This window comes from Spermophilus citellus (assembly GCF_964194105.1).
Source record: "Spermophilus citellus genome assembly, chromosome: 16".
In the NCBI taxonomy this organism is placed as follows: Eukaryota; Metazoa; Chordata; class Mammalia; order Rodentia; family Sciuridae; genus Spermophilus; species Spermophilus citellus.
Window position 1 is genome coordinate 20,782,888 of NC_138196.1, and position 15,348 is coordinate 20,798,235.

Consider the following 15,348-nt stretch of genomic DNA (forward strand, 5'->3'; position numbering starts at 1 on the left):
TTCGTTGGCAGTAACAGTTTTAATTTTTAGGTTTCACTGTGTTTTCTCCTATATGGATACATGTAGTTGGAACTCTAAATCAAACACGGTTTGTGCTAGCTCTTTGAAACTTGACACAATAAAGTACTTCCAAGTCCTATCTCTATGGTTTGTTTCCTATTGATGTAGCCCTAAGAACAGACTGGCGCCTATCACTTTCATGGAAAGGGGTTGCCAAGCTTCCAAAAAACTACGAGTTTCCGGAAATCTCAGCACACATTTTTTCACCCAATCTTGATGACACTTTCAGGTAATGATCAGTACCCCAATCCCACTTGGCTCACCAAATTTCGTTCTTCTAGGTTATACCGTTGGTTGGCAGTAACATTTTAATTTTTAGGTTTCACTCTGTTTTCTCCTATATGGATACTCGTAGTTGGAACTCTAAATCAAACACGGTTTGTACTAGCTCTTTGAAACTTGACCCAATAAAGTAGTTCTAAGCTCTATTTCTATGGTTTGTTTCCTATTGATGTAGCCCAAATCAGAGACTGGCGCAAATCACTTTCATGGAAAGGGGTTGCCAAGCTTCCAAAAAATTATGAGTTTCCAGAAATCACCGCACACATTTTTTCACCCAATCTTGATGACACTTTCAGCTAATGATCAGTACCCCAATCCCACTTGGCTCACCAAATTTCGTTCTTCTAGGTTCAACCGTTCGTTGGCAGTAACAGTTTTAATTTTTAGTTTTCACTGTGTTTTCTCCTATATGGATACATGTATTTGGAACTCTAAATCCAACACGGTTTGTGCTAGCTCTTTGAAACTTGACACAATAAAGTACTTCCAAGTCCTATCTCTATGGTTTGTTTGCTATTGATGTAGCCGTAAGAACAGACTGGCGCCAATCACTTTCATGGAAAGGGGTTGCCAAGCTTCCAAAAAACTACGAGTTTCCTGAAATCTCAGCACACATTTTTTCACCCAATCTGGATGACACTTTGAGGTAATGATCAGTACACCAATCCGACTTGGCTGACCAAATTTCGTTCTTCTAGGTTAAACCGTTCGTTGGCAGTAACAGTTTAAATATTTAGGTTCCACTCTGTTTTCTCCTATATGGATACATGTAGTTGGAACTCTAAATCAAACACGGTTTGTGCTACCTCTTTGAAACTTGACCCAATAAAGTAGTTCCAAGTTCTATTTCTATGGTTTGTTTCCTATTGATATAGCCCTAAGCAGAGACCGGCGCAAATCACTTTCATGGAAAGGGGTTGCCAAGCTTCCAAAACACTACGAGTTTCCTGAAATCTCAGCACACATTTTTTCACCCAATCTTGATGACACTTTCAAGTAATGATCAGTACTCCAATCCCACTTGGCTCACCAAATATCGTTCTTCTAAGTTAAACCGTTCGTTGGCAGTAACAGTTTAAATTTTTAGGTTTCACTGTGTTTTCTCCTATATGGATACATGTAGTTGGAACTCTAAATCAAACACGGTTTGTGCTACCTCTTTGAAACTTGACCCAATAAAGTAGTTCCAAGTTCTATTTCTACGGTTTGTTTCCTATTCATGTAGCCCTAAGCAGAGACCGGCACAAATCACTTTCATGGAAAGGCGTTGGAAGCTTCCAAAAAACTACGAGTTTCCAGAAATACCAGCACACATTTTTTCAGCCAATCTTGATGACACTTTCAGGTCATGATCAGTACCCCAATCCCACTTGGCTCACCAAATTTCGTTCTTCTAAGTTAAACCGTTCGTTGGCAGTAACAGTTTAAATATTTAGTTTTCACTCTGTTTTCTCCTATATGGATACATGTATTTGGAACTCTAAATCAAACTCGGTTTGTGCTAGCTCTTTGAAACTTGACCCAATAAAGTAGTTCCAAGTTCTATTTCTATGGTTTGTTTCCTATTGATGTAGCCCAAAGCAGAGACTGGCGCAAATCCCTTTCATGGAAAGGGGTTGCCAAGCTTCCAAAACACTACGAGTTTCCTGAAATCTCAGCACACATTTTTTCACCCAATCTGGATGACCCTCACAGCTAATGATCAGTTCCCCAATCCCAATTGGCTCACCAAATTTCGTACTTCTATGTTAAACCGTTCGTTGGCAGTAACAGTTTTAATTTTTAGGTTTCACTGTGTTTTCTCCTATATGGATACATGTAGTTGGAACTCTAAATCAAACACGGTTTGTGCTAGCTCTTTGAAACTTGACACAATAAAGTACTTCCAAGTCCTATCTCTATGGTTTGTTTCCTATTGATGTAGCCCTAAGAACAGACTGGCGCCTATCACTTTCATGGAAAGGGGTTGCCAAGCTTCCAAAAAACTACGAGTTTCCGGAAATCTCAGCACACATTTTTTCACCCAATCTTGATGACACTTTCAGGTAATGATCAGTACCCCAATCCCACTTGGCTCACCAAATTTCGTTCTTCTAGGTTATACCGTTGGTTGGCAGTAACATTTTAATTTTTAGGTTTCACTCTGTTTTCTCCTATATGGATACTCGTAGTTGGAACTCTAAATCAAACACGGTTTGTACTAGCTCTTTGAAACTTGACCCAATAAAGTAGTTCTAAGCTCTATTTCTATGGTTTGTTTCCTATTGATGTAGCCCAAATCAGAGACTGGCGCAAATCACTTTCATGGAAAGGGGTTGCCAAGCTTCCAAAAAATTATGAGTTTCCAGAAATCACCGCACACATTTTTTCACCCAATCTTGATGACACTTTCAGCTAATGATCAGTACCCCAATCCCACTTGGCTCACCAAATTTCGTTCTTCTAGGTTCAACCGTTCGTTGGCAGTAACAGTTTTAATTTTTAGTTTTCACTGTGTTTTCTCCTATATGGATACATGTATTTGGAACTCTAAATCCAACACGGTTTGTGCTAGCTCTTTGAAACTTGACACAATAAAGTACTTCCAAGTCCTATCTCTATGGTTTGTTTGCTATTGATGTAGCCGTAAGAACAGACTGGCGCCAATCACTTTCATGGAAAGGGGTTGCCAAGCTTCCAAAAAACTACGAGTTTCCTGAAATCTCAGCACACATTTTTTCACCCAATCTGGATGACACTTTCAGGTAATGATCAGTACCCCAATCCCACTTGGCTCACCAAATTTCGTTCTTCTAGGTTCAACCGTTCGTTGGCAGTAACAGTTTTAATTTTTAGGTTTCACTCTGTTTTCTCCTATATGGATACATGTAGTTGGAACTCTAAATCCAACACGGTTTGGGCTAGCTCTTTGAAACTTGACACAATAAATAGTTCCAACTTCTATCTCTATGGTTTGTTTCCTATAGACGTAGCCCTAAGCAGAGACTCGTGCAAGTCACTTTCATGGAAAGGGGTTGCAAAGCTTCCAAAAAACTACGAGTTTCCTGAAATCTCAGCACACATTTTTTCACCCAATCTTGATGACACTTTCAGGTAATGATCAGTACCCCAATCCCACTTGGCTCACCAAATTTCGTTCTTCTAGGTTAAACCGTTCGTTGGCAGTAACATTTTAATTTTTAGGTTTCACTCTGTTTTCTCCTATATGGATACACGTAGTTGGAACTCTAAATCAAACACGGTTTGTGCTAGCTCTTTGAAACTTGACCCAATAAAGTAGTTCCAAGTTCTATTTCTACGGTTTGTTTCCTATTGATGTAGCCCTAAGCAGAGACCGGCACAAATCACCTTCATGGAAAGGCGTTGGAAGCTTCCAAAAAACTACGAGTTTCCAGAAATACCCGCACACATTTTTTCACCCAATCTTGATGACACTTTCAGGTCATGATCAGTACCCCATTCCCACTTGGCTCACCAAATTTCGTTCTTCTAAGTTAAACCGTTCGTTGGTAGTAACAGTTTAAATATTTAGGTTTCACTCTGTTTTCTCCTATATGGATACATGTAGTTGGAACTCTAAATCAAACACGGTTTGTGCTAGCTCTTTGAAACTTGACACAATAAAGAAAATCCAAGTTCTATCTCTATGGTTTGTTTCCTATTGACGTATCCCTAAGCAGAGACTCGTGCAAATCACTTTCATGGAAAGGGGTTGCCAAGCTTCCAAAAAACTACGAGTTTCCTGAAATCTCATCACACACTTTTTCACCCAATCTGGAGGACCCTTTCAGGTAATGATCAGTACCCCAATCCCACTTGGCTCACCAAATTTCGTTCTTCTAGGTTCAACCGTTCGTTGGCAGTAACAGTTTTAATTTTTAGGTTTCACTCTGTTTTCCCCTATATGGATACATGTATTTGGAACTCTAAATCCAACACAGTTTGTGCTAGCTCTTTGAAACTTGACACAATAAATTAGTTCCAAGTTCTATCTCTATGTTTTTTTTTTCCTTTTGATGTAGACCAAAGCAGAGACGGGCGCAAATCACTTTGATGGAAAGGGATTGCCAAGCTCCAAAACACTACGAGTTTCCAGAAATCACCGCACACATTTTTCACCCAATCTGGATGACACTTTCAGCTAATGATCAGTACCCCAATCCCACTTGGCTCACCAAATTTCGTTCTTCTAGGTTAAACCGTTCATTGGCAGTAACAGTTTTAATTTTTAGGTTTCACTCTGTTTTCTCCTATATGGATACATGTAGTTGGAACTCTAAATCAAACACGGTTTGTGCTAGCTCTTTGAAACTTGACCCAATAAAGTAGTTCCAAGTTCTATCTCTATGGTTTGTTTCCTATTGATGTAGCCCTAGGAAAAGACTGGCACAAATCACTTTCATGGAAAGGGGTTGCCAAGCTTCCAAAAAACTATGAGTTTCCAGAAATCACCGCACACATTTTTTCACCCAATCTGGATGACACTTTCATGTAATGATCACTACCCCAATCCCACTTGGCTCACCCAATTTCGTTCTTCTAGGTTAAACTGTTCGTTGGCAGTAACATTTTAATTTTTAGGTTTCACTCTGTTTTCTCCTATATGGATACACGTAGTTGGAACTCTAAATCAAACACGGTTTGTGGTAGCTCTTTGAAACTTGACCCAATAAAGTAGTTCCAAGTTCTATTTCTATGGTTTGTTTCCTATTGATGTAGCCCAAAGCAGAGACTGGCGCAAATCACTTTCATGGAAAGGGGTTGCCAAGCTTCCAAAAAATTACGAGTTTCCTGAAATCTCAGCACACATTTTTTCACCCAATCTGGATGACACTTTCAGGTAATGATCAGTACCCCAAATTCATTGGCTCACCAAATTTCGTTCTTCTAGGTTAAATCGTTCGTTGGCAGTAACAGTTTTAATTTTTAGGTTTCACTCTGTTTTCTCCTATATGGATACATGTAGTTGGAACTCTAAATCAAACACGGTTTGTGCTAGCTCTTTGAAACTTGACCCAATAAAGTAGTTCCAAGTTCTATCTCTATGGTTTGTTTCCTATTGATGTAGCCCTAGGCAGAGACTGGCAAAAATCACTTTCATGGAAAGGGGTTGCCAAGCTTCCAAAAAACTATGAGTTTCCAGAAATCACCACACACATTTTTTCACCCAATCTGGATGACACTTTCAGCTAATGATCAGTACACCAATCCCAATTGGCTCACCAAATTTCATTCTTCTAGGTTAAACCGTTCGTTGGCAGTAACAGTTTTAATTTTTAGGTTTCACTGTGTTTTCTCCTATATGGATACATGTAGTTGGAACTCTAAATCAAACGCGGTTTCTGCTAGCTCTTTGAAACTTGACACAATAAAGTACTTCCAAGTCCTATCTCTACGGTTTGTTTCCTATTGATGTAGCCCTAAGAACAGACTGGCGCCAATAACTTTCATGGAAATGGGTTGCCAAGCTTCCAAAAAACTATGAGTTTCCTGAAATCTCAGCACACATTTTTTCACCCAATCTTGATGACACTTTCAGGTAATGATGAATACCTCAATCCCACTTGGCTCACCAAATTTCGTTCTTCTAGGTTAAACCGTTCGTTGGCAGTAACATTTTAATTTTTAGGTTTCACTCTGTTTTCTCCTATATGGATACTCGTAGTTGGAACTCCAAATCAAACACGGTTTGTGCTAGCTCTTTGAAACTTGACCCAATAAAGTAGTTCTAAGCTCTATTTCTATGGTTTGTTTCCTATTGATGTAGCCCAAAGCAGAGACTGGCGCAAATCACTTTCATGGAAAGGGGTTGCCAAGCTTCCAAAAAACTATGAGTTTCCAAAAATCACCGCACACATTTTTTCACCCAATCTGGATGACACTTTCAGCTAATGATCAGTACCCCAATCCCACCTGGCTCACCAAATTTCGTTCTTCTAGGTTCAACCGTTCGTTGGCAGTAACAGTTTTAATTTTTAGTTTTCACTGTGTTTTCTCCTATATGGATACATGTATTTGGGACTCTAAATCCAACACGGTTTGTGCTAGCGCTTTGAAACTTGACACAATAAATAATTCCAACTTCTATCTCTATGGTTTGTTTCCTATTGACGTAGCCCTAAGCAGAGACTCGTGCAAGTCACTTTCATGGAAAGGGGTTGCCAAGCTTCCAAAAAACTACGAGTTTCCTGAAATCTCAGAACACATTTTTTCACCCAATCTTGATGACACTTTCAGGTAATGATCAGTACCCCAATCCCACTTGGATCACCAAATTTCGTTCTTCTAGGTTAAACCGTTCGTTGGCAGTAACATTTTAATTTTTAGGTTTCACTCTGTATTCTCCTATATGGATACACGTAGTTGGAACTCTAAATCAAACACGGTTTGTGCTAGCTCTTTGAAACTTGACCCAATAAAGTAGTTCCAAGTTCTATTTCTACGGTTTGTTTCCTATTGAAGTAGCCCTAAGCAGAGACCGGCACAAATCACTTTCATGGAAAGGCGTTGGAAGCTTCCAAAAAACTACGAGTTTCCTGAAATCACAGCACACACTTTTTCACCCAATCTGGAGGACACTTTCAGGTAATGATCAGTACCCCAATCCCACTTGGCTCACCAAATTTCATTCTTCTAGGTTAAACCGTTCGTTGGCAGTAACAGTTTTAAATTTTAGGTTTCACTGTGTTTTCTCCTATATGGATACATGTATTTGGAACTCTAAATCCAACACGGTTTGTGCTAGTTCTTTGAAACTTGACACAATAAATTAGTTCCAAGTTCTATCTCTATGTTTTTTTTCCTTTTGATGTAGACCAAAGCAGAGACGGGCGCAAATCACTTTCATGGAAAGGGGTTGCCAAGCTTCCAAAAAACTATGAGTTTCCAGAAATCACCGCACACATTTTTTCACCCAATCTGGATGACACTTTCAGCTAATGATCAGTACACCAATCCCAATTGGCTCACCAAATTTCATTCTTCTAGGTTAAACCGTTCGTTGGCAGTAACAGTTTTAATTTTTAGGTTTCACTGTGTTTTCTCCTATATGGATACATGTAGTTGGAACTCTAAATCAAACACGGTTTCTGCTAGCGCTTTGAAACTTGACACAATAAAGTACTTCCAAGTCCTATCTCTATGGTTTGTTTCCTATTGATGTAGCCCTAAGAACAGACTGGCGCCAATAACTTTCATGGAAATGGGTTGCCAAGCTTCCAAAAAACTATGAGTTTCCTGAAATCTCAGCACACATTTTTTCACCCAATCTTGATGACACTTTCAGGTAATGATCAGTACCCCAATCCCACTTGGCTCACCAAATTTCGTTCTTCTAGGTTAAACCGTTCGTTGGCAGTAACATTTTAATTTTTAGGTTTCACTTGGTTTTCTCCTATATGGATACTCGTAGTTGGAACTCTAAATCAAACACGGTTTGTGCTAGCTCTTTGAAACTTGACCCTATAAAGTAGTTCTAAGCTCTATTTCTATGGTTTGTTTCCTATTGATGTAGCCCAAAGCAGAGACTGGCGCACATCACTTTCATGGAAAGGGGTTGCCAAGCTTCCAAAAAACTATGAGTTTCCAGAAATCACCGCACACATTTTTTTCACCCAATCTGGATGACACTTTCAGCTAATGATCAGTACCCCAATCCCACTTGGCTCACCAAATTTCGTTCTTCTAGGTTCAACCGTTCGTTGGCAGTAACAGTTTTAATTTTTAGGGTTCACTCTGTTTTCTCCTATATGGATACATGTAGTTGGAACTCTAAATCAAACACGGTTTGTGCTAGCTCTTTGAAACTTGACACAATAAAGAAAATCCAAGTTCTATCTCTATGGTTTGTTTCCTATTGACGTATCCCTAAGCAGAGACTCGTGCAAATCACTTTCATGGAAAGGGGTTGCCAAGCTTCCAAAAAACTACGAGTTTCCTGAAATCTCAGCACACACTTTTTCACCCAATCTGGAGGACACTTTCAGGTAATGATCAGTACCCCAATCCCACTTGGCTCACCAAATTTCGTTCTTCTAGGTTAAACCGTTCGTTGGCAGTAACAGTTTTAAATTTTAGGTTTCACTGTGTTTTCTCCTATATGGATACATGTATTTGGAACTCTAAATCCAACACGGTTTGGGCTAGCTCTTTGAAACTTGACACAATAGATTAGTTCCAAGTTCTCTCTCTATGGTTTTTTTCCTTTTGATGTAGACCAAAGCAGAGACGGGCGCAAATCACTTTCATGGAAAGGGGTTGCCAAGCTTCCAAAAAACTATGAGTTTCCAGAAATCACCGCACACATTTTTTCACCCAATCTGGATGACACTTTCAGCTAATGATCAGTACACCAATCCCAATTGGCTCACCAAATTTCATTCTTCTAGGTTAAACCGTTCGTTGGCAGTAACAGTTTTAATTTTTAGGTTTCACTGTGTTTTCTCCTATATGGATACATGTAGTTGGAACTCTAAATCAAACACGGTTTCTGCTAGCTCTTTGAAACTTGACACAATAAAGTACTTCCAAGTCCTATCTCTATGGTTTGTTTCCTATTGATGTAGCCCTAAGAACAGACTGGCGCCAATAACTTTCATGGAAATGGGTTGCCAAGCTTCCAAAAAACATTAGTTTCCTGAAATCTCAGCACACATTTTTTCACCCAATCTTGATGACACTTTCAGGTAATGATCAATACCCCAATCCCACTTGGCTCACCAAATTTCGTTCTTCTAGGTTAAACCGTTCGTTGGCAGTAACATTTTAATTTTTAGGTTTCACTCTGTTTTCTCCTATATGGATACTCGTAGTTGGAACTCTAAATCAAACACGGTTTGTGCTAGCTCTTTGAAACTTGACCCAATAAAGTAGTTCTAAGCTCTATTTCTATGGTTTGTTTCCTATTGATGTAGCCCAAAGCAGAGACTGGCGCAAATCACTTTCATGGAAAGGGGTTGCCAAGCTTCCAAAAAACTATGAGATTCCAGAAATCACCGCACACATTTTTTTCACCCAATCTGGATGACACTTTCAGCTAATGATCAGTACCCCAATCCCACTTGGCTCACCAAATTTCGTTCTTCTAGGTTCAACCGTTCGTTGGTAGTAACAGTTTTAATTTTTAGGTTTCACTGTGTTTTCTCCTATATGGATACATGTATTTGGAACTCTAAATCCAACACGGTTTGTGCTAGCTCTTTGAAACTTGACACAATAAAGTACTTCCAAGTCCTATCTCTATGGTTTGTTTGCTATTGATGTAGCCGTAAGAACAGACTGGCGCCAATCACTTTCATGGAAAGGGGTTGCCAAGCTTCCAAAAAACTACGAGTTTCCTGAAATCTCAGCACACATTTTTTCACCCAATCTGGATGACACTTTCAGGTAATGATCAGTACCCCAATCCCACTTGGCTCACCAAATTTCGTTCTTCTAGGTTCAACCGTTCGTTGGCAGTAACAGTTTTAATTTTTAGGTTTCACTCTGTTTTCTCCTATATGAATACATGTAGTTGGAACTCTAAATCCAACACGGTTTGTGCTAGCTCTTTGAAACTTGACACAATAAATAGTTCCAACTTCTATCTCTATGGTTTGTTTCCTATTGACGTAGCCCTAAGCAGAGACTCGTGCAAGTCACTTTCATGGAAAGGGGTTGCCAAGCTTCCAAAAAACTACGAGTTTCCTGAAATCTCAGCACACATTTTTCACCCAATCTTGATGACACTTTCAGGTAATGATCAGTACCCCATTCCCACTTGGCTCACCAAATTTCGTTCTTCTAGGTTAAACCGTTCGTTGGCAGTAACATTTTAATTTTTAGGTTTCACTCTGTTTTCTCATATATGGATACACGTAGTTGGAACTCTAAATCAAACACGGTTTGTGCTAGCTCTTTGAAACTTGACCCAATAAAGTAGTTCCAAGTTGTATTTCTACGGTTTGTTTCCTACTGATGTAGCCCTAAGCAGAGACCGGCACAAATCACTTTCATGGAAAGGCGTTGGAAGCTTCCAAAAAACTACGAGTTTCCAGAAATACCAGCACACATTTTTTCACCCAATCTTGATGACACTTTCAGGTCATGATCAGTACCCCAATCCCACTTGGCTCACCAAATTTCGTTCTTCTAAGTTAAACCGTTCGTTGGAAGTAACAGTTTAAATATTTAGGTTTCACTCTGTTTTCTCCTATATGGATACATGTAGTTGGAACTCTAAATCCAACACGGTTTGTGCTAGCTCTTTGAAACTTGACCCAATAAAGTAGTTCCAAGTTCTATTTCTATGGTTTGTTTCCTATTGATGTAGCCCAAAGCAGAGACTGGCGCAAATCACTTTCACGGAAAGGGGTTGCCAAGCTTCCAAAACACTACGAGTTTCCTGAAATCTCAGCACACATTTTTTCACCCAATCTGGATGACCCTTTCAGCTAATGATCAGTTCCCCAATCAAAATTGGCTCCCCAAATTTCGTTCTTCTAGGTTAAACCGTTCATTGGCAGTAACAGTTTTAATTTTTAGGTTTCACTGTGTTTTCTCCTATATGGATACATGTAGTTGGAACTCTAAATCAAACACGGTTTGTGCTAGCTCTTTGAAACTTGACACAATAAAGTAGTTCCAAGTTCTATCTCTATGGTTTTTTTCTTATTTTTGTAGCCCTAAGCAGAGACCGGCGCAAATCACTTTCATGGAAAGGGGTTGCCAAGCTTCCAAAACACTACGAGTTTCCTGAAATCTCAGCACACATTTTTTCACCCAATCTTGATGACACTTTCAGGATATGATCAGTACCCCAATCCCATTTGGCTCACCAAATTTCGTTCTTCTAGGTTAAACCGTTTGTTGGCAGTAACAGTTTAAATATTTAGGTTTCACTCTGTTTTCTCCTATATGGATACATGTAGTTGGATCTCTAAATCAAACACGGTTTGTTCTAGCTCTTTGAAACTTGACACAATAAAGTAGTTCCAAGTTCTATCTCTATGGTTTGTTTCCTATTGATGTAGCCCTAAGCAGAGACCGGCACAAATCACTTTCATGGAAAGGCGTTGCCAAGCTTCCAAAAAACTACGAGTTTCCCGAAATCCCAGCACACATTTTTTCACCCAATCTTGATGACACTTTCAGGTAATGATCAGTACCCAATCCCACTTGGCTCACCAAATTTCGTTCTTCTAGGTTAAACCGTTCGTTGGCAGTAACAGTTTTAATTTTTAGGTTTCACTCTGTTTTATCCTATATGGATACATGTAGTTGGAACTCTAAATCAAACACGGTTTGTGCTAGCTCTTTGAAACTTGACACAATAAAGTAGTTCCAAGTTCTATTTCTATGGTTTGTTTCCTATTGATGTAGCCCTAAGCAGAGACCGGCACAAATCACTTTCATGGAAAGGCGTTGCCAAGCTTCCAAAAAACTACGAGTTTCCCGAAATCCCAGCACACATTTTTTCAACCAATTTTGAGGACACTTTCAGGTAATGATCAGTAGCCCAATCCCACTTGGCTCACCAAATTGCGTTCTTCTAGGATAATTCGTTCGTTGGCAGTAACAGTTTAAATATTTAGGTTTCACTATGTTTTCTCCTATATGAATACATGTATTTGGAACTCAAAATCAAAGACGGTTTGTGCTAGCTCTTTGAAACTTGACACAATAAAGTAGTTCCAAGTTCTATCTCTATGGTTTGTTTCCTATTGATGTAGCCCTAAGCAGAGACTGGCGCAAATCACTTTCATGGAGAGGGGTTGCCAAGCTTCCAAAAAACTACGAGTTTCCTGAAATCTCAGCACACATTTTTTCACCCAATCTTGATGACACTTTCAGGTAATGATCAGTACCCAATCCCACTTGACTCACCAAATTTCGTTCTTCTAAGTTAAAGCGTTCGTTGGCAGAAACAGTTTAAAAATTTAGGTTTCACTCTGTTTTCTCCTATATGGATACATGTAGTTGGAACTCTAAATCCAACACGGTTTGTGCTAGCTCTTTGAAACTTGACACAATAAAGTAGTTCCAAGTTCTATCTCTATGGTTTGTTTCCTATTGATGTAGCACTAAGCAGAGACTGGCGCAAATCACTTTCATGGAAAGGGGTTGCCAAGCTTTCAAAAACTACGAGTTTCCTGAAATCTCAGCACACATTTTTTCACCCAATCTTGATGACACTTTCAGGATATGATCAGTACCCCAATCCCACTTGGCTCACCAAATTTCGTTCTTCTAGTTTAAACCGTTCGTTGGCAGTAAGAGTTTTAATTTTTAGGTTTCACTCTGTTTTCTCCTATATGGATACATGTAGTTGGAACTCTAAATCAAACACGGTTTGTGCTAGCTCTTTGAAACTTGACACAATAAAGTAGTTCCAAGTTATATCTCTATGGTTTGTTTCCTATTGATGTAGCCCTAAGCAGAGACTGGCGCAAATTACTTTCATGGAGAGGGGTTGCCAAGCTTCCAAAACACTACGAGTTTCCTGAAATCTCAGCACACATTTTTTCACCCAATCTGGATAACACTTTCAGGTCATGATCAGTACCCCAATCCCACTTGGCTCACCAAATTTCGTTCTTCTAGGTTAAACCGTTCGTTTGCAGTAACAGTTTTAATTTTTAGGTTTCACTCTGTTTTCTCCTATAAGGATACATGTAGTTGGAACTCTAAATCCAACACGGTTTGTGCTAGCTCTTTGAAACTTGACACAATAAAGTACTTCCAAGTCCTATCTCTATGGTTTGTTTCCTATTGATGTAGCCCTAAGAACAGACTGGCTCCAATCACTTTCATGGAAAGGGGTTGCCAAGCTTCCAAAAAACTACGAGTTTCCTGAAATCTCAGCACACATTTTTTCACCCAATCTGGATGAAACTTTCAGGTAATGATCAGTACCCCAATCCCACTTGGCTCACCGAATTTCGTTCTTCTAGGTTAAACCGTTCGTTGGCAGTAAAAGTTTTAATTTTTAGGTTTCACTCTGTTTTCTCCTATATATATACATGCAGTTGGAACTCTAAATCAAACACGGTTTGTGCTAGCTCTTTGAAACATGACCCAATAAAGCAGTTCCAATTTCTAACTCTATGGTTTGTTTCCTATTGATGTAGCCGTAGGCAGAAACTGGCACAAATCACTTTCATGGAAAGGGGTTGCCAAGCTTCCAAAAAACTATGAGTTTCCAGAAATCACCGCACACATTTTTTACCCAATCTGGATGACACTTTCAGCTAATGATCAGTACACCAATCCCAAGTGGCTCACCAAATTTCATTCTTCTATGTTAAACCGTTCGTTGGCAGTAACAGTTTTAATTTTTAGGTTTCACTGTGTTTTCTCCTATATGGATACATGTAGTTGGAACTCTAAATCAAACACGGTTTCTGCTAGCTCTTTGAAACTTGACACAATAAAGTACTTCCAAGTCCTATCTCCATGGATTGTTTCCTATTGCTGTAGCCCTAAGAACAGACTGGCGCCAATTTCTTTCATGGAAAGGGGTTGCCAAGCTTCCAAAAAACTATGAGTTTCCTGAAATCTCAGCACACATTTTTTCACCCAATCTTGATGACACTTTCAGGTAATGATGAGTACCTCAATCCCACTTGGCTCACCAAATTGCGTTCTTCTAAAATAATCCGTTCGTTGGCAGTAACAGTTTAAATATTTAGGTTTCACTATGTTTTCTCCTATATGAATACATGTAGTTGGAACTCAAAATCAAACACGGTTTGTGCTAGCTCTTTGAAACATGACACAATAAAGTAGTTCCAAGTTCTATCTCTATGGTTTGTTTCCTATTGATGTAGCCCTAAGCAGAGACTGACGCAAATCACTTTCATGAAAAGGGGTTGCCAAGCTTCCAAAACACTACGAGTTTCCTGAAATCTCAGCATACATTTTTTCACCCAATCTGGAGTACACTTTCAGGATATGATCAGTACCCCAATCCCACTTGGCTCACCAAATTTCGTTCTTCTAGGTTAAACCGTTTGTTGGCAGTAACAGTTTAAATATTTAGGTTTCACTCTGTTTTCTCCTATATGGATACATGTAGTTGGAACTCTAAATCAAACACGGTTTGTGCTAGCTCTTTGAAACTTGACACAATAAAGTAGTTCCAAGTTCTATCTCTATGGTTTGTTTCCTATTGATGTAGCCCTAAGAACAGACTGGCGCCAATCACTTTCATGGAAAGGGGTTGCCAAACTTCCAAAAAACTACGAGTTTCCTAAAATCTCAGCACACATTTTTTCACCCAATCTGGATGACACTTTCAGGTAATGATCAGTACCCCAATCCCACTTGGCTCACCAAATTTCGTTCTTCTAGGTTAAACTGTTCGTTGGCAGTAACATTTTAATTTTTAGATTTCACTCTGTTTTCTCCTACATGGATACACGTAGTTGGAACTCTAAATCAAACATGGTTTGTGCTAGCTCTTTGAAACTTGACCCAATAAAGTAGTTCCAAGTTCTATTTCTATGGTTTGTTTCCTATTGATGTATCCCAAAGCAGAGACTGGCGCAAATCACTTTCATGGAAAGGGGTTGCCAAGCTTCCAAAAAAATATGAGTTTCCAGAAATCACCGCACACATTTTTTCACCCAATCTGGAGTACACTTTCAGCTAATGATCAGTACCACAATCCCACTTGGCTCACCAAATTTCTTTCTTCTAGGTTAAACCGTTCGTTGGCAGTAACAGTTTTAATTTTTAGGTTTCACTGTGTTTTCTCCTATATGCATACACGTATTTGGAACTCTAAATCCAACACGGTTTGTGCTAGCTCTTTGAAACTTGACACAATAAAGTACTTCCAAGTCCTATCTCTATGGTTTGTTTGCTATTGATGTAGCCGTAAGAACAGACTGGCGCCAATCACTTTCATGGAAAGGGGTTTGCCAAGCTTCCAAAATACTACGAGTTTCCTGAAATCACAGCACACATTTTTTCACCCAATCTGGATGACACTTTCAGGTAATGATCAGTACCCCAATTTCACTTGGC